The 22,773-nt window shown below is 39.0% G+C and overlaps 1 protein-coding gene across 2 annotated transcripts in view; it reads left to right on the forward strand.

Annotated features, from left to right (window-relative positions):
- Positions 1–22,773, forward strand: part of NALCN (sodium leak channel, non-selective) — a 229,631-nt gene that overhangs the window by 76,217 nt on the left and 130,641 nt on the right. The window lies entirely within an intron of this gene.

Consider the following 22,773-nt stretch of genomic DNA (forward strand, 5'->3'; position numbering starts at 1 on the left):
GTAGGCAGCAAGCCATACAGTGTTTGAAACTTACAGATTTTATATTCTTACTTGGATATAAGTTAATTTGTAAAACTCTGTCCTCATTGTTTAAATAAATCCAGACTAAGATAAGTAATTTTTTTATAAATCCATTTTTAGTGCAGAACACTGTACAGCAGCTCAAATTTTTATTTGTAAGTTAAATAATGTTATTTCTGGATAAACAAACTAAATTCAGAATAGAAAGCCAAATCTACTATAGCATTTGCTGGCAGTTTTTGGTTATGTTTGGTTTAATGTGTAAGCTAAAATACATGTTCTTGTTGGCAGCATGTACATTGCTGAACCCTAAGCTGGCAAGCACCTTCAATCCCCTCCACAAGCTGTTCATTCTCAAATATCTCTGCTTTGCCAAACCACTGCCATATATTTGATTATAACATATGTCTGAACAGATAAGTCATCTTCCCAAATTTAATTCTCGATTTTGACAGCAACAGGAACATCATTTGTGGTGTTCTCAAGTAACAGTCTCAGGTATGTGGATAAAATATAGCTGAACTCACAGTGAAAACAACTTCAGATGAAAATTAAGATACCATCTGAATTACATGGTCTGCCTTTGTAATATTGCATTTTTTCCCCTTTTAGGAATCATGTGAATACAGTGAATTGTGTTCCAGTAGACATAAACCTCATGCACTCAACTTTTTATATTTGCCACTCAGCTAGTAGTTTTCTTCTTGTTCTTCATCCTTTTGTGAAATAAAAGAAGCTTTGAAACAGTGCTTTAGTGTCCGTTTTAAGACATTAAACTACATGAACTCTGTTAGGAGTGCATTAGTCCAGTATTCAATTAACTATATGAACTCCATGTCCTAATTTCCATTAGGAACTTTATCCTTCATGGCATTACTGTCTCTATCGACGAATAAGCTGTATTGATGTTGGTGTTGTCATCATGGAGGCAGTAAAGAGGATTGCTGTTCTATGTTTTATGTGTGTTGTGCACACTCTAACTTTTAGATATCAGAAATAAGAGTTCAGCAGTAAGACTTGCTTTCTATAATTTGGAACTTCCACGCATTAGATACCTCTGCATTCATAAATATAAGTATTCTGTGTGATGTAGTACTTCTAGTTTTTTAACTGCTGGTCTACACATATTAGGGTGGTCTAATGGTTTTAAAATGTTCTGAGAAATTGATGGGTTTTGTTCTGCATCAGATTATAATGCAAGAATTGCAGAAAGAAGATAGTCTTACCCTTCCTCATTGCTATGCTTCCCCCTCACTACATGCCTGAGCTGGCACAGTATTTATGCAGTTGTTCAGGGAATGGAATCAAGGTTGGCAGGGGGAAAGGAGTGGATTTGTTATTGATCAGACCCCTGCAGCTGCCTAAATGTTTTTTCTGACACAAGAAAGGGACCAGAACATTAGTGGGAGCAGTCTGGGAATGTGAGAACTGCCTCCTTCAGCAACAGTGAACTATAAAGCATGAGTACAAAAATTTCAATCCAGTTCGTTTTAAAAGACATGTGGAAATGACTATAAAAATCAGTTATATAATTTTTTTTGTTTCTTGTTTTATATTGGGCCAATATCAGAGAGGTGGCTGGTCTGCTCACCTGTGAAGCCTGATCCTTATAACCCCTAAAATACTCAGCGCTGGTGGCTTCCAACCATCCTGGTTCCTCTGTGCAGTTCTCAGATTTATTCATGGATACACTTTATTTATGTTTATTTTTATATGTCTGCATGTCACATACATGTATACACACAATTGTTTAAAGATGCAGTCTAACTACTTGTAAGACAATGATGGGGTGCAGAGGTGTGAAATACAGAGCTTGTAGGTGGTATGGAGATGCCTTTCTCCATGGCCATGGATAGGCTTCAGCTACCTGTGGGAACCTAGTGGGGTTCAGAGGTGGTGTGTGGTACAGATATGGTGGTGTAACAGTGGTGCCTTTGCCCATGACTGTGATAGGTTTCCAGCTGCCTGTAGAAAAGTAATGGGGTCTGGAGATGAAGGAGGCTGTTGACATCCCTTTGTGCTGAGCTTCCAGATGCCCACAGGCCCATGATGGAGTAGGGAGAAGGTACAAGGCAGACATACCTTTGTCCCTTGTACGAAACTTCCAGTTGGTATAGAAAAAAGAGATAAATGAGAATCAATGACCAAACCAGTCTTTTTACATCACCTCAGACATCTCATGCCTCCCTGCCTGGGGCTCTGCCATCTTTCCAGTTTTTCCATCCTTGCAAGAAGAGGCAAATAGCAATAACAGCTGATAATGCTGTGGAGATAAACTAAATAGATGTAGCAAAAATTTAAAGAACAGTTCAGCAAAGTTTTAAATAGAAGCAACAGGCCCTAACCACTGCCTGGTTTTAAAGACTTGTGCTGCTGAGATTTGTGGGTTTGAAGGCTAAATTCTGGTAGAAAAATGCTTGTCAAGTTAACTGGAAGAAGTATTTCACACATTTGAGATTAAAGACCTGTCTAGTGCCAAGCACTGCAACCATGAGTTGCTGATTGCACTGGGGACATCTCTGCAATTCCTGTAGATCATACTTTTTATTTCCCTGACAGGAACCAGAGCTTTTGCAGGGATTGTCCTGTGCTTCCCACTTAGTTAGACACTAGAATGAAATATATAAATTAACTTCCATCTCCTTGGTTCCTTGCAAAAATATTAACATCCTCTTTCACAGACAGGACCAGAAGCAATGGGCACAACATTAAACAATGGGAGGTGCTCTCTGGACAGGAAACAGTTTTTTACTCTGAGGATGACTGAGTGCTGGCAAGGTTGCCCAGGGAAGTGGTGGAATTTCCATCTTTGGAAATATTTAATAGCTGTCCTGGGAAACTGGCTCTCAGTGTCCCTTGCTTGAGCAGGGGGCTTGGAAAAGATGACCTCTGGAACTCCTGTTTCATGAAATAAAGTCTGCTTTAACTTGTTTATATAAACTGTACAAAATCTTCCACTAAAATAGAACTAGTGAAATTAAAGCTAACTAAAGGCATTCCCTTGTTTCCTGAATGCAATCTTATCACCTAAGGAAGAGCAGGGAACCAAGTGAATCTGTGTGCTGTGAACTATCTCAGATTGCTGAGAATTGTAATGATGTGGTGTGTTTTGCCTGTGATGTCTTCCTGGTTTACTGAGCTACAGAACTGAAAGGATTCTGAGCTGTATTTCCATTTGCAGCTTCTCTTGCTGTTACCATTTGGTCTTGTCCGTTCTTCTGAAATGCGACTGTGGATTTGTAATCAGAGACTTGTGAGCTTGGAGCCTTTTACAATGCTTCCTCACAGATTGATATTTCCAGACTTCAGCATTTCTGAAAAGGCAGCATGATTTGCCTGTCTCCCTCTCTCAGAGGGCAGTAGCAGGTCAGCAGTGCAGTCTGCATGCACTTTTGGCAGTGCAGTGTGGTTTTATTCATGCTGTTCCTGGCCATGTACCTTTCTGGGTGGATGGGCACTGGCCATGCTACACAGTGTTTGCTGGAGGCCCATCTTGTACATTATGTTCAGCCTCCCCGTCTCAGGAGCTCACTGCTCTTGTTAGTTCAAAGTGCTCGTGGGGCAGTGATTTTGGTAGCATGATGACCTGATCCCAGTGTACATGGGTTTTATGATGCATGGGGAAGATATAAGGCTCTTGGAGGCAGTATTGGAGCATTGGCTTTGGTGCATGGAATAAAACTGTTCCACACTTCACTTCAGATGGGCAGAATAGATGTAGACTGTATCTAGTATGTTCTATCAGCCTGGCTTCCTCCATTCTTGTGAGCTCCCTACCAGAAGATGCTGAAAGTTAGGGAGGTGTTGTGACACACTTAGGGATTAGGATTTGGGAACAAAACAGGACAAGACAAACTCACAGTGTAAATATATCCCCAGTGGGTGGACAAAGGATGTTGTGTAGGGAGCCTTCTACATCTTAAATACAGTACCTACAGCCATAGGTAGAGGCTGTGGTTGACTACCATCACCTTTCTCTCCTCCACTGTATTAACTAGGATGAGTAACTGCTTGCCTTTAAGCTTTTCACATAAAAATTTTGGTGAGATTGCTGATTAGGAAACAAACATTTCTTGTTTAACAAAAGAAAATAAGAACATAACAATTTCTAAGAGAAATTGTAAATGAGAATTTGCAAATGCCACTGCTGATCTTGTGTGTTTAAGGTATCATCTATGCCATGAACAATATTCCGTTTCTCTTTGTTAGGAGTTCCTACAAGTAGATACTTCAGTATGTTTGGATCTTAGGGAATGACCCTGATTTTATTTGGGGAAAAACCCAAACAATTTCTGATTAAAAACCAAAGGCTGGCTGACACTTAATGAACTCGATTTTTGGCTGGCAGATTTTCTGTATTCTCAGCAAACTTGAGACCTCTTCTTACCTTCTTCCAGGCAATATATGCAAAGAATATCTGCAAAACAAAAGAGATGGCTATGAGAGGTATAAGCTGACACTTATTTTGGCAGGATATTAACTTTGAAACCTAACTCTGGCAGAAAGTACATATTATTAATATGTACTTTGGGAGTGAAAGAACTCAGCTAAAGACTATGTCCTTTAATTCTTCAGTTGTTTCAGAGTATGTGTCGTGATGAGCTACAAAAAAAGTGTAATACTGTCTCAGTAGGCAACTGTGCAGTACATGGAAAAATGAAGATAAAGAGCATAACACTAAATTCAGCAGAGAATGTATTTTTTTGTTTAATAAAACCTTAAGCCTTTCTTAAACATGTTGATGTTGCAGACTCTTAATAGCTACACTGGACTGCTGTGGGATATGGCCCCAGAGCTCTGCCCTACGTCTGATTCTGACAGTACATTTTTTTAAGTAATTGTTTAAAGTATGTGTTGCATCCCCAGCAGACTCATCCTCTTTTCTCTTAAAAGGCATTAAAACCCATTTAAAATTTAAGTCCACAGGACCACTACTATAAGTTATGTAACATTCCTGACTGAGAACTAAAGTCACACACAAAACAGGTAACTTGCAAAACATATTTTTTAGTCTTCCAGGGAGGTCATGGAGACTCCATCTCTGGAGACATTCAAAACCCAAGGAACACATTTCTGTATCACTGTTCTAGGTGACCCTGACTTGGCAGGGAGGTTGGACTGGATGATCTCCAGAGGTCCCTTCTAACGCTAACTATTCTGTGATTCATTGATTTTATGAGGATGTAGTACTACCTTTGGAGAGCTGGCATCTATGTATATTAGGTAATAATTTTATGGGGAAAATAATGCATAACTTTTTTGTTTCTTGTGCTCATGTAAGTGCAGGACTCAGTTCAGACTCTTCCTCATGCAGCAGCCTGTCTATCTGTATCCTGAATGTTTCATGTTGACATTTTTTTTGTGACAGGGAATCTGAAGTACTGAAGGGCAAGTTCTGATAGTCTCATTCTCTCTCCTCCCGGCTTGGAGTAATGCAAAACACACTCTCTGTAAGAATGAGCCTACTTGAAATGAGATAGAAAAATACCGTCTGACCCCTGGTTGCTCTTTACTGTGCATGTACCAAATGACAAACCTCAAATCTATTTAAAATTTAAGAATCCTTCACAAATTTACATCTTAAAATGGTAGATTAATATCTGTGAGCATGTTTGTCCATACTGCAGGGTTGGGAAGGAAATAGTTAAGGGTAGAGCTGCTATTCAGGGGGAAGTAAGCAGGTCTGGGGAAAGGACCAGCAGGGTCATTAGCTTAAATTCACAGGCTGCACTTCAGGAGGAAGCAGCTGTAGCAACATAAGCTGGGGCTGGGCTCTGCTGAAAAGGCCCTGGAAGTGTCTGTAGACAGCATGCTGAACAGGAGCCAGTGGCCTTCCCTGGCAACCGAGGAGGTCGACAGGATCCTGGATCATTGTGTGGAAGGAATGATCTCCTGTTGCTCAGCACCAGTAAGCCTGAATCCAGATACTGTGTCTGGTTTTGAGCCCCCGGTACAATATATATTGTAGATATACTGAATATATACTGAATACTGACAAACTGGCTCAGGTTCAGCAGAGGGGCTGCAAGATGTTTGAGAGGCTTACTGTTTTTCTGGTCTCTTTCAATAAAAAATGGTGAATTAAAGTACGCTAAAAAAATGTATATGGGCAAAATATATTTGGTTCTTCAGTGTTATGAGATTATCTTTTTAATTCATAACAGAAAAGGATAGTGGTTCTTACCACTTACATTTACATTTTATTTGTTCTGTCCCCTTCTTCCTCTGGTTGAATGAACTACAATCATTTCAGCCATCTGAATTCATAACTTGTTTTATTAACATAAACTGAAGTGGACACCCATTTATATTATCAGACAAGACAGGGAACTGAGGTGTCCCAGGAGTAAACTTACTGCTTCTTCAGTTGCAGCTACTACTATGGTCAAGGCCTCTGAAAAAAGGGGCAAGCAAACAGCAGAGGATGGTTAACAGCTTTACCTTCCTCATCTGAAGTAGCATAATGCTGAAACTGAGCACACATTCTGTGACAGCTCATTTGTGAATCCCCAACCAGTTTCTGAGAGTAAGCCAGATATTGGAGTTTCTATCCCTTTACACTATTCACCACACTTTCACCATTTCTTCCCATACTCCATGTACAATTTGAAAATAATGGAAGTCTCTTGATTTTTTTTTTCATAATGCCCAATATTTACTATCTCCCCATATACAACTGAGGATAGCAAGGTAAGATGGGGCTGGACTATATTGTGTATGTTCTTCTGTTGCCAACATGTTTAGTTTCTCTGCCGAGCCTTCTATTCCTCCTCATTTTTTAACTGTTTTTTATCTCACCAAAACTAAGTTTGCTTTTACATTATGCTTTGCATACTCTGCTCCCAAATCTCCTCAGTAAAACTAATATGGTTAGTTTTCAGTACTGTTTCAGTGCTAAGTGCATCACTAAGGTGTCCAAGCATCTGTTAACTGATGCAATTTCTAGATTTTCTAAATGAGAACAGGGCATAAAATAAAAGGATGGGTTTTTATTTAATTTCAGCCTCAGAAGTTTAGGATTTGGAATCACTTAATCTTCTTCTGAGTAAACTCATATAATATAGTCAAATAGTAAACTCATTCAAATCAAAACTTAATTTTAGCAAACTGAAAGAGAAGATTTTTCTTCCACTGTAAGAGATGATCCCAGTTAATTGGAAGGAGTACATGTATATAATTTAATGAAAGCCACTGTAGATAAGAAGGGAATAGGACAGAGTAGGCACACCTTTTGCTGTTGATTCTTAAGTTACGCTAAAGGGCAAATTAGTATATAAATAGACTACCAACTTTTCTTGTTCACCAATAATTACTTCCCATGAAAGAGAGGAAGAGAAAACTGACTTATGTTCTCTTCTGTTATTCCTGCAATGAAAATCCCTAAGTACTGTTTCGTTTCATGTCTCTCTTATTCAATATATCCCTCATGAAACTGCTGAGACACTCAATTCCATCTTCTCTGGCCATGTCTCCTCCACCCTCTATGGTTTTTTTGCCTTTGGATATTGCTTTTCATCTTTTTGTCTCCTTCAAGTTTCTCTAGAGTTCTGTAATTTTACAGAACTTTAACAAATTGAGATAATACGTAGCATGAACCTTTTTTTGATGCAAAAAATATGCTTAAATTTCTGACACTAATCATATATTTAAAAGTGCTGTAATAATAATTATGTCACTTGCTTGCTCAGATCATAGCTTTGTGACCTTTTGTTTCTTTCCTAGGTGAGGCACATATGATTAAAAGTGAATATAGTATCTTTAATCTGTTGAAGATTTGACTATCAGAGTACAAGTGCACATACAGTTTGTAAGAGACTGCTTCTGTTCATGCTGACCCATCAGACACAGTATCCTCAAGCTTTTTCCGAATATCATTCCATCTTCAGCTCTGCATTTCATTTTTGCCCAAACTATTAACATGAACAGGGAATTGCTGTCTGGCTTATTGTTCCTACAGGAGCCACAGTGGGAAACTCTTCATAATTTTTCTGTTCATTACAAAACTATGTATTGCGAAAGCTGAAGATGTCATTACGGTTTCACAGAAGACACAAGTTGAATCTCTCTCAGCTTTAAATGAATATGTGTACTTTACAAGTCTTTGCAGACAGGAAGACAAAAAGAAGAAAGCAGTGACAAAATCATTAGCAACCTCTAAAATGAATAGGAAAAGAAAAATAAGAAACACTGTGCATTTAAAGGGTAAATACAGGCTCAAAGAATTTTTAAAGGCTTTTCTTCTGAAAACTGGTCCTCAGTTTTTCTTTATTTGTGAACTGAGAGCTTCCTACTGGGCTTGTAGGAGTAACTCATGGTAGGCAGGAAGTTCTAACACACTACAATGTGTTAAAGTAATATCAACAACAGCAAAATAATGTGGCAACATGGGAGCCTCAGCAGGCATTCATACCAAATGGTTCATGTTGAAATGGAAAACACAAAGATTATTTTTCAGTAAGAAAAGAAAATCAATATTTTAAATCAATGCCAGTCACAGGGAACAGTGAGAACAAGTAACAAAAGACCACAAAGCACCTTTGGGAACACTCAAAAGAAAAATGCAATAAATACAAAACCATTGTATCAAAATAAAAGCTTCTTTGGCCCACATTAGGATGGATTTACTAGTCATAATCAGGAACTATACTAATTTTTCATTTTGCAACTTCCAGCCACTTCTGTAAAATTAAGAAAAACTTAGGTGACTGAGTCAAAGCTCTTCAAAAATACCATATTAGTGCCCATTTTTCCTGCCCACTTGTCATGGTTTAGTCTTATTTACTTTTAGCTACTGTGCTGCTGTATGCAAGAGTCCCTTGCAGATCCCGTATCTGTCCATGCATGTTAGTTCTGCTCTGCTGAATGCCATGCACCCAAGGATAGGCAGGTGGGCTCCCAGGATAGACAAGAGGGGTATCTTGGCAAGCCCAGCATCACTCACCTATCCAGCAGGTTACACATACCAAGGCACACTACTCACCAGGTGGGATTCTGGAACTTCTTTGTAAAACTTCTTTGCAGATCAGCTGTCACAGAAATAAAGACATGGTCAACCCCATAGTTTTACCTAACTGAGCAGTTTGGTGCAACCACCACACATTTGTGTGAGACAAATGAGTTACAAAGGCTCTGCACAGAGCCTGTAGGGTATCTCTGTCTGAATTATTGTTTGCTCAGACATAAAACCAGAAGTGCATTGCTCCACACACCATTGCAATGTTCTACCTCAGCTAGCAAGGTCTGACAGGGTGAAACGCTGCCCTGGTCTCTGGGAGTAAGCACCATTATATATAGCAAAACCCAGCAGATCTAGCTGGCCCATGGGAAGTGGTTTTAGCTGGAAGTAGTTGGACTTGATGATCCTTATGGGTCCCTTCCAACTCAAGATATTTTATGATTCTAAGTGTCTTCCAAAGCATGTGTTAGGGAGGGTTTTTTGTTAACACACCACACATAAATCAAGTTACTCTTTCCTCCATCACTCCCCGCTTTAGAGAGCTGTATATATCTATTTGCCAACTTAACACAGTTCTGTCTTATCAAAGTGCCTCTCAGGTAGCTAGTTACTATGTTTAAATACCACAGTAGCCAAAGCTCACAGGGATATATTTTTCCACAATAAGGAATGTGAACTACAGCAATAAACCTATTAAGCAGTTTTCTCAAGGCCCACAGGAAATTTGTGCTTAGACAATAAATTGAACCCAGATCTCCAGAATCCCTCTCTATTCCCTTAGCCATTAGGATATTTCTTTTCCCAATGCACAATATAGTGTGTGGATGGACTAAATTCTAAATAACTCAATACACTAAATAAGTAGAGCTTTGCCAAAGGACAGGCCCAGACTCATGCAACTGTTGAAACAGAACTTTTAATAATACTCCCTTTCATTTTTGAAGCAGTAATGTTTGCAGAGCCCAAAGAAGAATTAATAAAACCAAACTTACTGCAAATTTATATTAAAATTATACAGGGCAGTAGAGAGTCTTGACTTTCTTTTACTAAGAACTCCATCCTTCACAGGATATTGAGTGACAATATACTTAGCTAAGAAAGGTCAGAGGAATGCATATTAATTGAATGTGTCCTAAAGGCAGGATATATATTTTCCAGTCTGATTAACTCTTTCCTATATTCAAATTTATGCACCATGTTCCTGAGGAACAAAACTCACCCAAACCCTTTGAAAATAGCTAGCATATCTCTCACTAGAGTCTTAGTACATAAAGAATGCCTTTAATAGATTGCAAAAGCTTTAAAGGCATGATTTTTTAGGAAGTCTACATTTATTTTAGTTTGGTTTGATGGAACTGAAACAGTAATGCATGGTGAGATTAGTAAAGATATTTGTGTTTATCCAGATTTTGAGATTTTGCTTTCTTTTCACAGTATTTTGGTCAATAATTCATACTTGATAAGATTAAAGCCTATTTGGGGTGCTATCCCAAAAAATAATACTTTAACACATTGCTTTCCTTTTGATTGCTTTCTTTGGATTGATATCCAGGAATGTCATAGATTGCTTGAAACCCTGCAGTGCTCATAAAACTAGCAGATAAACAATGCATTTGCCATGTCTTAAAACTTGGCCAGTCTCAGCAATAGACGTATATAGATCATCCTTCTCTGAACTTCTGGATACCCATTTATGCCCTCATTCCCTGACTTGCACTCTAGCAGTAATTCATTTAGGGACTTTCTGAAGTGGGTGTTAAATTTAGGCCATTATATTTAGTATCCATTGAGGGATTTATCACCTATCTACTTGTCTAGCCTTTTTTTGAGCCCATTTATCGTTTTGGCCTCCAGAACTTGTTCGTAGGAAGAGGTTACATAAAGTAACGATGCAGCATTTGAATTGATTGCAGTTGCAGATTAATTTAAAGATTTTCCTGAAATTATGCAGAAATAACACAAAACAGTACAAAGACTGTTGGTTGCAATTTTGAGATGAGTGCTCAGTTTCAATAAAACAAAGAATTTGAAAAAACAAAACTTGACAGTCAGGAACACAGTCTGTTGTAACATGCAATCAGTAACAAGAGGAGGGAAGGCAGGAGTGTCTGAAGACTATAAACACCAGCCGTGGGACATGGTTGCTCTTTGTGCCTGTGTATACAAATAGAACTCCCAATGCTGAGGAAACATCAGAAAGGGAAATAGACTTTGTATATCAGTAAGGACTGTTATAAAAAGACAGTTTTGTATTTGGTGACAGGGCTGTCAGTTGTGAGACAACTTTCAAATCTTCCCATAGGTAACATTCTGGCATTAACAAATATTAATTTAATTAATGATTATTAGATCCCTACTGTAATTTTGTCTCTGCTTTTATTTCTCTGCTATTGCACACATGCATCAAAAAGAAAAGTAATTTCTTAAAAAGGGGGATGCAGAACTGCAGGCATATTGCCAGTTTGTAAGGTATACAGCCTCCCTCCCAATCTCCCTCTTTCCTCACTTTCTTGCCTACCTGCCTTTTTCTTTGTAACTATTATACCAAACAACATGTGTTAACAATGAGTTAGACACAGTTCTTTTGTGTTTGTAGTTTCTTCTTCATAGCTTTCCATTTACTTGCTGAACTGTCTGTTCTTGTTCACTGCAACCGAAGTAAATTACTAGCCACAGTTTGTAGCAATATAACTCCCGAAACTAAACAAAAAAAGAAAGAAAACACGTTATTGTTCTCCCTGGTTTGCATTTGAAAAAATAAAGCATGACTTACTCAGTTTGAACGTGTAATTTTCCTGCAGACTTAAAAGATTGCAATCACATCAAAAACACAAAATGGATAGGTGTTTAACTATGATTAAGCTTATAAAAGGATAGTGGTTTTCCTTGGCAATAGTCCTTATTAGAGGAGAGCCTGCTGCAGCAAAAAACTTGGTCACATTAGGCCCTTGGCATCTTCTAGGAAGATTTAGGATCGAGTATTTTGAATTTATCTCAGGCAGTAGGTTTTCAAAACCCTTTATATGTCAGAGTTATATCATATAATCGTTGAATTGTTAGGGTTGGAAAAGACCTCTAAGATCATTGAGTCCAACCATTAGCCCAACACTGCCCTGTTCATCTCTAAACCATTTCCTTCAATCCCTCAGGTGTTTTTTTAACATTTCCAGGGATGGTGATTCCATCACTCCCTAGGGCAGCCTGTTCCAATGCCCGACAACTCTTCCTGTGAAGAAATTTTTTCCTACTATCTAAACTAAACCTCCCCTGGTGAAACTTGAGTCCATTTCTTCTCACCTTGTCACTTTGGAGAAGAGACTGGTCCCCACCTCACTACAATCTTCTTTCAGGTAGTTGTAGAGCACAGTAAGGTGTCTCCTGAACCTCCTTTTCTCCAGACTAAACAACCCCAGCTCCCTCAGCCACCTCTCATAAGACCCTTCCCCAGTTCTGTTGCCCTTCTCTGGACACACTCCAGCACCTCAACGTCTTTCTTGTAGTGAGGGGCCCAAAACTGATCATAGTGCTTGAGATGCCACGTCGCCACTGCTGAGTACAGGGGGACAATCACTGGACTGGTCCTGCTGGCCACACGATTGCTGATACAGGCCAGGATGCCATTGGCTTTCTTGGCCACGTGGGTTCACTGCCGGCTCATGTTCAATGGCTCTGGACCAGCACCCCCAGGTCCTTTTCCACCAGACAGTTTCCATCCACTGCCCCCAGCCCTGTGGTGCCACATGCAGGATCTGGCACTTGGCCTTGATGAACCTCATGCAATTGGCCTTGGACCATTGATCCATCCTGTTCAGATACTTCTGCAGAGCCTGCCTTCCCTCCACAAGTTCAACACTTCCATACAGCTTGGTGTCCTCTGTGGGCTGACTGAGGGTACACTCAATCCTCTCATCTAGTTCATTGATAAAGATATTACACAGGACCAGGCCCAACACTGAGCCCCAGGGAACCCCACTGGTGACTAGTTGCCAGCTGGATGTACCTCCATTCACCACCACTCTCTGGTCAAAATCTCTGACCTTCTTGGTTTTTGACAAGCCTGAAGTAGAACCTTTTGTGTAGCCCCTGATTTTCAAATGGGTCCACAGAAAACTTGCTCCGGAAGTAATAAATTTTCCATAAGGAATTTTTGTAAGTCTTGACTTTCTTTTGTACAGGTCTGTACAGATGTCTTGGGTCTGGCTGAGGTGGAAGTAATTTTCCCCACAGCAGCTCTCATAGTGCTGTGCTTTGTTAGAAAGGTGTTTTGGCTGCTGCTAAGCAGTGTTCACACAGCATAAAGGCTGTCTCTCCAACTTTCTCCCCTCACCAGTAGGCTGGGGCTGGGCATGATCTGGAGAGGGTACACAGCCAGGACATCTGACCCCAGATGACCAAAGGGATGTTCTATGCCGTATGATGTCTGCTCAGCTATAAAAGCTAAGAGAAAGGAGAGGACACACACATGCTTGTTAATACAAAGTGTGTCTTCTAGAGAAACTGCTAGTCATGATGAAGCCCTGCTTCCCAGGAAGTGTCTGGCTTTCACCAGCTGAAGGGAAGTAGAAAATAAATCTTTTGTTTTCCTTTGCCTCCACATGCAGCCTTTACTATTACTCTATTAAGCTGCCTTTATCTTGACCAACAAGTTTTTTCTCTGTCCACTCTTTCCAGCTGAGAAGGGGAGTGGTAAGAGTGGCTCAGTAGGAGCCTGGCATCCAGGCAGGGTCAATCCACCACAAGAGTTCACCCATTAGGCAGTGACACTGAGTTCTTACAACATCATGGTCAAATTAATAAACCAAAAATCTTCTACAATAAAAATATGCAAATTGTTTTAATATTTTTAAAGACTGCTTCAGTTGTTTTCCTTTTTTTTTCTTACTTCAAGCTTTTTGCTTTGACCTAAACAGGCAAAGTATACCATTTTTCTAGCATTCCTTTTAGCAATGGATTTCAGTACAGATTGTACTCATAATTTCTACATAGAAATTTGGGGCACATGAGCTTTAGTGGATTATAGGAACTATCCAGTAATGCCACTAAAATTGAAGTTCAGCTGAGTTTCCTATAGAAAATTTTACTTCTGGGGTTAAATATGTCCAGTGTTTCAAATCCTATCAAGCTGAAAACAGGTATTTAAATTGTCATGTGGCTTTTCTGTGCTTAGCACAATTAGAGCAATCAAAGTGTTAGGAGTAGCAGCAGGAGCAGCACGACTTCTTTTGGAGCTGTAACTTGGACAACAAATCTGAGCAAAGTGGAAGACTGCAGAGTCTTTGAATAAAACTAGCAGGGTTTTGGGTTTGTTTTTTTTTACTTTATGTGGGTTGTTTTACCCTGCAGTATTTTCTATATTTCTAATATTTCACAAAGAAAGGTCTCTTTTCACTAGGACTGCAAAGAGTATCTTTTACCACAGCTCTTGTAGGTTATGAGTTTGTTCTTTTTAGAGTAATTTTTAGATTTTTTGAAACCTTTTAAAGCAAATTACTTTTTAATATCTTTTTGTTACTCTTGGGGTCTCTGAGGTGACTCTTGAGAATCAGTGTGGTCCCAACTCATCTCCTGTGTCTTTAAGCCTCAAGTGGTAGGACCATAGTGACACAGAGCCAATGGAAAGGAATGGGCACTGCCAGAGGTCTGTGGAGGATTTGAATCCAGTGGTGCCCATCACTCTACAGACTGAATCGGACGTTTTAGGTGTGCCAGTGTTTTTCAGGTGAATCACTAAAGCCAAAGTCTGTACCTCCTCTGTCTTCAGTAGGCCTTAATAATATATTTCTGATGTGTAGATTTAAAGCAAAATTAAGTCCTCTTTCACCAGGCATGCATACTGAATTTTCACAAGTATTTTGCATTTATTAAATCCTACTGAAATCAGTAGAAAGTACCTAGAGTTTTTAGAATCATATTTTCCTGTGAGTGATTTCATTCACATAAATGCAACTGTTTTACAGAGAAGTATTTGCAGTCATGTCAAAGTCTACATCCTTTATCCCTTGCAAATTTTTAAAGTAATAGCTAAAGAGCAGCATCTTCACCTGCCCTATGCATTTTAACAAGCTGAAGGCTGCAGTGCAATACAGTAGATTCAGAACTTCAAGCTGATTCCCTCACAGTTTTGCTTCCCCTTCCTGGGATTCCATTTCTTTCCTACCCTTATTTCAGATCTTTGAAAAGAGGATCTTTAAGGATCAACAGGAAAAAAGAGGAGAGCTAGAAATGTGGCATATGAACAAAGGTGACTGGCTTTCTTCATGTTTAATGGATGTGAACAGATAGCACGTTTCCAATCCTTTTTTTGGCACAGATGTACTTTGATTTCTAGCCCTAGATGTAGTTTTTTATTCAGGGTAAATATTTTAAAGTTTGAGTTCTTTTTTTTTTATCTGTTATTTTAATTCTTCTATACAAAAAAAATTCTTTCTATGCAAAAAAATCTCTTGTCTTAGAGCTTTCAGACTGATATGAAACTGAACTGTCACAATAAGAGTGTGCATTTCCTTTAACAAGAAGGGAATATTTACCTTTATTTTTCTTGCTAAAGAAGGATAGGTGGCCTAGATACCATCAGACATGGACTATGGCCTTCTAAACTTCCTTCTCCAGAACAGATCATTCATGCCCCCTTTACATAGTGCTTGTCCCTTTGTCTCTTCTGGGTCCTTGTGGCATCCCTGTGTCTTTCAGGCACAATTATTTCTCTTCTGAGTATCCAAAATAAATTAAGGGTAGTATTGGCGACTCGCCAGAATGATAATGGTGTGATGCTGAGATCATGCACTGCATGCTCTCAGGTTTGATACCAGAGAGAGTGAGGTCGTTCAAGGGTACAAAAACTTTTGTGGTATTAGACAATTGTACAGAATGGAGGGAGCCATGCTTGGCTGTTTTTCTAAGGAGAACTGTCTGAAGAGGTCCAAACCAGAGCCATGCAGGCAACTGACAGTTGAGCAGACGCCATCAGTTTTTGTGGTTGCTTCTTGGCTTTCATTTCCTTAGCAGAATAAAAGTACCAGATGGTAGCAGAGGGTGAGTTTTCCTCAAATGAAAAGATTTTAACAAACTCTTTCATAGCACAGAGGCAAAAACAATACAGTACAATACATAGACACAGAAAACAAACATGCCTGGTTGTTAATGATAAGTGTTTTAAAGGATTGAGTAGAGAAGACAGAAAATTAGGATAGGGTGGAGGAGGGTATACATTATATGGTACAAGCAACTACGATCATTACAAGGAGTAATGGATACAAAATAAAAGAAGGAATATTTAGATATTAAGAAGACATTTTTCACTATGAGAGTGGTGAAACATTGGAACGGTTACCCAGGGAGATTTTGGATCCCCCAACCCTGGTGGTGTTCAAAGCCAAGTTGCATAAGGTCTTGAGCAACCTGGTCTAGTGGGAGTTGTCCCTGCCCATGGCTTGGGACTAGATAATATTTAATATTTAGTACAACCTCTTAACATTCTATGATTTTATGATTCCATCATTAAAATAAGAAAATAATTTATGGCTATGAGTAAATGTCATAGATTCTGTGGAAGAGTTTGTGTGGTAGCAGGAAAATACCCTCCGATGTCTGCAGCCATTTCCAGGCCAAGCTGGACAAAAAAGCTAGAAAGTAATTTTGCATCGGTAGGGATAAGGATAATGGTGCAGCAGATACTCCTTTTGCTCTCTTGTGAGAGGAACCACCTTTCAGTGGTGCGCAGCAACAGACAAGGAGTGGCCATAAACTAAAACTCAAAAAGTTCTGCCTGAACATGAGGAAGAACTTCTTTACATTGAGGGTGGCAGGAACAGACTGCCCAGGGAGGTTGTGAAGTCCCCCTCTCTGGAAATATTCAAAACCCACCTGAACACATTCCTACGTAATCTGCTCTAGGTGATCTTGCCTTGACAGGAGGGTTGGACTAGATAATCTCCAGAGATCCCTTCCAACCCTAACAATTCTGTGATCCTGTGATTCTTTGAGAAAGGCAAAAATTAATCACAGCTGTAAAACTGGCACTCAGCTATGTTGGGTTCTTCCCCCAGCTTTGCCTTTTGTCTATACAAGGAGCCTTGATATTTCCACCTCAGCTTAGTGCAGAGCTGTTACTTGGGCTTCCTTTTGTCAGGACAGTTGGCAAAACACTACCATATTCTTTCTTCATAAACAGTAACCAGTTGTTCCTATGGGCAGGAATGGGCATCTAACATACTTTAGATATTTAAAAATTATTTGTCCAACTAAGGCACAAAAGGCTATACTTAGTGGAGAGAAGCAGACACTTTCTTTGCTAGTTGTTGTAAGGACTTAAAGATCACAGTTGCCTCTCTCAAACTCTGTTAGAGCCAAAGAAGGACTTTGCCATGAGATAAGAACAGAATGGAGCAACAGGATGGCCCTAATTCCAAGCCTGGCAGAAGTGAGGTCTGGCTAACACGTCTTGGGTAATACATCCGGACAAAAATTCCCACTGTGGCAAACGTAAAGAAACAACTACTTGTAAACATATTACTGCTCCAACAAAAATCCCAAGTTATGGGACAGATGGCATCTGGGATCACTGAAGTGCCCCCCCCTGGAATTTGCCTCCATGGATGCCTGGAACTCGGATTGTAAATGAAGCCACTGTGACAAGAGCTTGATATAAGAGAAAGGTGGTTCTACTGTCCAAGTGCTGTCTCAGACTTTGGGGGCTGTAAACAAGTCCGGGGGAGAAGAATGCATCTCTGCTAATGGACATAAAGAATGCAGCCACAAGGAAAGCAAACCCAGGAACTGTACTGAAATCAGCTCTGACTACGTAAAGAGTAGTTCCAGAAGGGGGAGATCACGATGACCAACTCATGGCCCATCTACCCAAGAAACTCACCAACCCAAAAGAGGAGAAAGACTGAGAATGCAGACTAATTAGTGCTAGAGGAAAGAAAATCACTTAGTCAATAAACATTAATTCCTTTGTTTGGTAAAATGTATAAATAGTGAAAAGTTTTGAATGACCTCAGGACCCCCTATCATCAAGAAGCCCAGGGTGAAAAAGGACCAGTGAGATGCTGCTGGATCCATGAGTGGTGACGGTCTTCTTGATCTCTCTCTCTCTTTCTCTTCTCCCCACCCTCCTTTCCCCTCTATTTCTTTCTATCTCTCTACCTCAAATTTTATTGTTAAATAAAGTCCATACTATTAACTTTGACACATGCTCTCATTTGCACCTTAATTCAGGCAGAGGCATCTCTTAATAATTAGATCTTAACAGTTGTGGCAGATTTTTCCATTTTTATAGGCCTAGACCCACAACATATTTAAATTGCAGTGTTTCAGGAACTCTCATAATTAATTTCCATGATCAGTCATTTTCATTGAATCTTCACCTCATCCTCTGAATAGTAGCCTGAAACATCATACTTTAAGTGCCATATATTATTTTGCCATTAATGCCACCTGGTGCATATATTGTATGTGGTGACATTTTATTAGTTGCCCAGTACCAAGAGTATATATAAATAATTTCCTCTTCTCTGTCATAATCTTTGCAGAAGGTTTGGCTGAGGAAAGCAGATATATGTACTAGTGGGCTTGATTTCAGAAGATTTTACTACAGACACTGCTAATATAGCAGAGTTGGCAGTACATGTGCTGTGCTTCTTTATTTCTGGCCTTCGCTTCTCTGATCCTAGATAACTGAGAGGAGGAACTGAAACACTAATTAGTGAAAGCAGACTGTACATCCAATTCCCTCCCTCATCCTCTCCTTAGCTGCATAAACTTTTGCCATCCAGTCTGTTATTCTGTTGGCTCAGAACTGTCATCCTGGATATTGCAGTTTTCTTCAATATCCTGTAAGCCATTTCTCTTTTACTGAGAAACTCCCTCCCACTGACAATTCATGCTTGTTTGCAAAAGAAGTCTTACTATTTTTATACTCAGTAGGTCCATTTTGTCCTCTGTCCAAAGTAAAATTTTCTAATGTTTCATAGCACAGAAGCCACTACCAATAGAGCTATTCACAGACCCTAAATTCTTCTTTCTTCTTTAGCCAGAGTTCAGCAACCTTTGATCTATGCTGTCTGTCCTTAGCCGAGGCTGATAACCTCTACTGCTTAGAACTACTCTCCCTCATCCATTTAGTTGCTGCCACTTAATCAGAACTTACAAACATGCTCCTCCACTCACATGCGTACACGTATCTACAGCTATATGCATATCAGTCACCGAAAAAGGACAGAAACAATGCAAACAAGTGGGAGAGCTCTCTGAGCAAGTTAATTATGGGTGAGCAATCTCATGTTCTGTCTCTGAAAGATAATCTGAACCATTTCTTCTGGTGGGGGTCTTGCTTTTCTGCTGAATTCGTGCCTGTTGTATGCTCTGGGGAACTACAATAGCTCCTGTGCTGCTACCAGTCAGAAGGATTTCTGTGGGAGGAGGTAGCACTGTTTCTTTTTCAGGGGTACTACTGAACATGTTTCACATGAAGATTGCAAAGGATGTGGATGCAAAGGATGTGGATGAAGTCAGGCAAGGTACAGTGTTACAGCACTGTCATCTTCCAGTTTATGTCAGGAGGCTCTGAGGTGGCAGTGAGCAGCATCCTTCAAGAAGTGATAGGAGCAACTTCCTAGGGGATAGAGAAAATTGAGTGGAGTTTATTTTAGCTGAGAATGCTATTGAGTAAACTAAACCCAAACCTGCAGTGAAGATCTGCCTGCCATGATACTTGGGCAAAGAGCTGTGCATGATGCAGAAATACCAACTTTGGCTTGTCAGTCTTACAGCTGAGTATTCTGAGGCAGGTTGTTATTCACTGATTGAGCTGCAAAAGAGCATGATTCACTGCTCCTTTTCTGGGTTTCTGAGAGAAAATTGATGGGGGATTCTCAGTGTTCTGCAGAGCTAGGTAGAGTCAAACACTAACGCTTCACCTTCTTCTACCTGTCCCTCAGAGAAGAGGTGAAGAGGGAGGGACATGAGACTAGCACAGGTTTTTTTCCACTCTGTTCCTCCAGATTTTTTCCCTTTCTGTTTAGGGGAAGTGCAGAAGAGAAGCAATAGAAAACTGGCACCACCAAACTCAGTGAGAATTTTGCCACTGACTGCTCTGCAGAAGGATTTAATTTCTAATGTTTTAAATACAGAACAATGGGTTTGTAGTCATTAAAATGGCAGATTGAAACAAAGCTACATATCAAACCATCTTGAAACAAATAAAAATACCAAAAAGCCATTATGTGAAAAGGTCATGCACTTGCTAAGTGCTCCTCCTTAAAAGCATGAAGATTTAGGGATGTATGGGAGAAACTAGCTGTTTATTTCTTTTAGCTATAAACATAATGAAAAAGGGAGTTCCTTAAATTTACTTTACTGCTTATTTTTAACATTAAACATGTTTCTAGAATACTGCCTAGTAGTCAGAATTAATGATGTACATTGGAAATGCCTCAGCAATTCCAAGAGCTGCTTTCTGACTATTTCATTACTTAAGGAGAACTTACATGCCTAAATCCACTTGATGGCTTTGAAGCTCTTGATCTCTAAGAAAACTCTTCAACATGTGAGTGTGCTGTGTTTTTATAAACCAGTAAGGAGTTTATATTGAGACAGATAAGAGTATGTATATGCCACAAACTTATTTATTTTTGTGGATTGTGATTATGCAAGTGTATTCAAGAAAAAACATGATGGACTTGCATAATCATTGAAATGACAGGATGGTAAACCAGTGTAGTTACTTTCACAGATCACTTGGAAAACTGCCTGTAGTAATGCTGGCATTGAAGTTCCTTTTTCACATAAAAACCCCCCACATTTTAAATTAATGTACAGTTTAACCTGTACACACTGTTTCAGTTCAGAATTAATAATTATATATGTAACATGTAAGGTTAATCCTTCTGGTTGTTTAAAAGAATAAGATAACGTGTACAAAGGGTGAATAATAGAATAAAACTGCAGCTTAGAAGGGGATGTATGGCAGTGATAGATACCATTTTAATTTTAATGATTTTATTCTTTGCACTGGTGGGATAGCAATATTAACTAGAAATTAATTTTAAAAATACGTAAAAGCCTTATGGGTGGGAATGAGGGCAAGAATAGATAGCTATGCATAGGTGTGGTTGTACAGACATAGACATAAAAGGAACGGAATTCATTTGGCAGTCTTATGAGGCTGGCAATTAAATGTACTGATAGGAGTTGATCACCTTAGGCACTTTATAATCAGAAGAAAAAGTGACCAACAAGAGGTGATTCATGTAATTTTAAGACAGTCATTGATGATAACTCAAAACCTTGGTCATTTAAATGTTAAGATTCCAGCTGAATTCACAGTGGAAATACTGAATAACACATTGTGGTAGTGCATTTTCAGTAAGCCTTACTCTTCCTGTAGGTTTAAACCCCCATCATGGTCATAATGAGAAGCATTTGAGTTTATAGACACACCAAATTTCATCTGCTTAAAATAAAACTCTAATTGGTCAAAGCTGAAAATTGGACAGAATCACAGAATTAAGTAGGTTGGAAAAGACCTTTGAGATCATCGGGTCCAAACTATGACCTAACACCACCTTATCAACTAAACCATGGAACTAAGTGCTGTGTCAGTCTTCTTTTAAATACCTCCAGGGATGGTGACTCCGCCACCTCTCTGGGCAGCCCAATCCAGTGCCCCATCACTATTTTTGTGAAGAATTTTTTTCCTAATGTCTCACCTAACTTCCCCTGGCACAGCTTAAGTCTGTGTCCTCTCATTCTGACAGTGTTTCCCTGGCAAAAGAACATACAGGTCTGAAGAGTTGCTACTTCATTGATATTTAGTAGAGCATATTAATTCAGTATTCTGCAGTAGATCAGTGACAAGAGTTCCCTTTAAAGAATTTCTACATTATAAAAATACACTGCAGGTGTATATCTCATGATCTCTTACAAAGAGTTCTTCAGTTTTGGATGTATCTGAGTCCCATAATTAAAGAGATGGTTTTCAAAAAAGACAAATTTCTTCATACTTGATATAATCAAAATGATATAAATCTATCACTTTAAAAAAATCTGGAATTTTTGTATTTTCCCATTTTTCAGGAATGATTATAAATAAAAATGTTACTCAGATATATATATTAATGTGACAATTTTTTAAAAAGTGCTATAGATCTTCTTTGGAAAAATAAAATAAGTGGAATGATTTTCAGGTAAGAAAATCATCTAAATTTGCAGAACTTGCACCAATATTGTCAGACATGTTATTAGTTTATCATTTAATTACAGCATACTTCTTTTCTAGAGTCTTATGAGATACCTTAGAATTCCACTGAGAATTATCAAATAAGAATTATATATTACAAATATAGGACAGCAGCATTTTTCTATCAAAGGATATTCCTTTGTTGTTCAAAAAAATGTTTGATGCTCATATTTTTAAAGAAATCCTTTGAAGTTCACTTCAATAGAAACTCTTGCCATACAGACCAGACAAGATTTAGTTTACTAATTAGCTGCTTCATTTTGATTTAGCATATAACAAAATCGAATCACAATTATAGATTTTTTTAATAATTAAACTTTTAAAAACAGCTGTGTATGTGCTGATGGCAAACTTTTAACCTGCCTTCTTCTTTTATTTAATTTTCTTTCTTCTCAATTCCCAGCCTGATTTAATGTTCTACGTTTTCAGGCAGACACTGCACTCACCAGCTCAAGAGCAGGAGCTAGAAGTGAGGCTCATACAAATCCTTATTGTAGAATGAGTTTCATGGCCCATGAACAACAATTCCCCTACAATTTCCCCTCACAGTTCTGTC

Source organism: Aphelocoma coerulescens, chromosome 1 (genome assembly GCF_041296385.1).
Source record: "Aphelocoma coerulescens isolate FSJ_1873_10779 chromosome 1, UR_Acoe_1.0, whole genome shotgun sequence".
In the NCBI taxonomy this organism is placed as follows: Eukaryota; Metazoa; Chordata; class Aves; order Passeriformes; family Corvidae; genus Aphelocoma; species Aphelocoma coerulescens.